A 625-nucleotide genomic window follows, 5' to 3' on the forward strand; every position below is an offset into this window, starting at 1 on the left:
TGGTGTGGGTGAAATGCAGCGAGCTGTTTATACAGACCGACATTTTTCAGGCTTTAGCACCAAGAGCGGCATTGCCAATGATTCCCGGGCGGTTTTTGTTTAATTCTTTGTTTTAATGCCATGCAGAGTCTGGGCTTTTTCAAGGTGTCAGGTCCAGGGGAGCGACTTGGGGTTGCAAATAGCAGCCGCTGTGCCTCCCCCGGTATCTGTCAGGGGGTTGTTATGGCCTCGGTGAGACAACCTGGGCCCGGGGGGAGAGGGGGGCTCGCTCCCTGGGCTCTGAGATGGTGCAGACACTGGCACGGCCCAGCCTTCGCTGGTGTTCAGATTCCACTGGTTTTTACTCGATATGGCAACATTGCCTGCCTTGGCCCAGCTGGGGTGGGCGGGGAGGGCCCGGTGCCAGGAACCTGCTGCGAGCGCGTCCCTGGGCTAAAGGTGCCCGCCAGGCCCCCGGGTCCGGCCTGCCCACCCCTGGGGGCTTTAGGGGTGGAGCCACAGATTGGAACTCCAAATCCACCCCCTGTGGGAAGGGGCTCCCAGACCTCTGCCCGGGATGTCCCGGGTCCCAGAGGGCAACCCGACCTGCAGCACAGGCAGGGCCAGGCCCTGAGGCCTGCCGGGT

The 625-nt window shown here is 62.2% G+C and overlaps 1 protein-coding gene across 1 annotated transcript in view; it reads left to right on the top strand.

Moving 5' to 3' along the window:
- CASZ1 (castor zinc finger 1) overlaps positions 1–625 on the top strand; it is a 36,836-nt gene that overhangs the window by 8,477 nt on the left and 27,734 nt on the right.

Source organism: Myotis davidii, unplaced genomic scaffold, assembly GCF_000327345.1.
Source record: "Myotis davidii unplaced genomic scaffold, ASM32734v1 scaffold299, whole genome shotgun sequence".
Taxonomy (NCBI): domain Eukaryota; kingdom Metazoa; phylum Chordata; class Mammalia; order Chiroptera; family Vespertilionidae; genus Myotis; species Myotis davidii.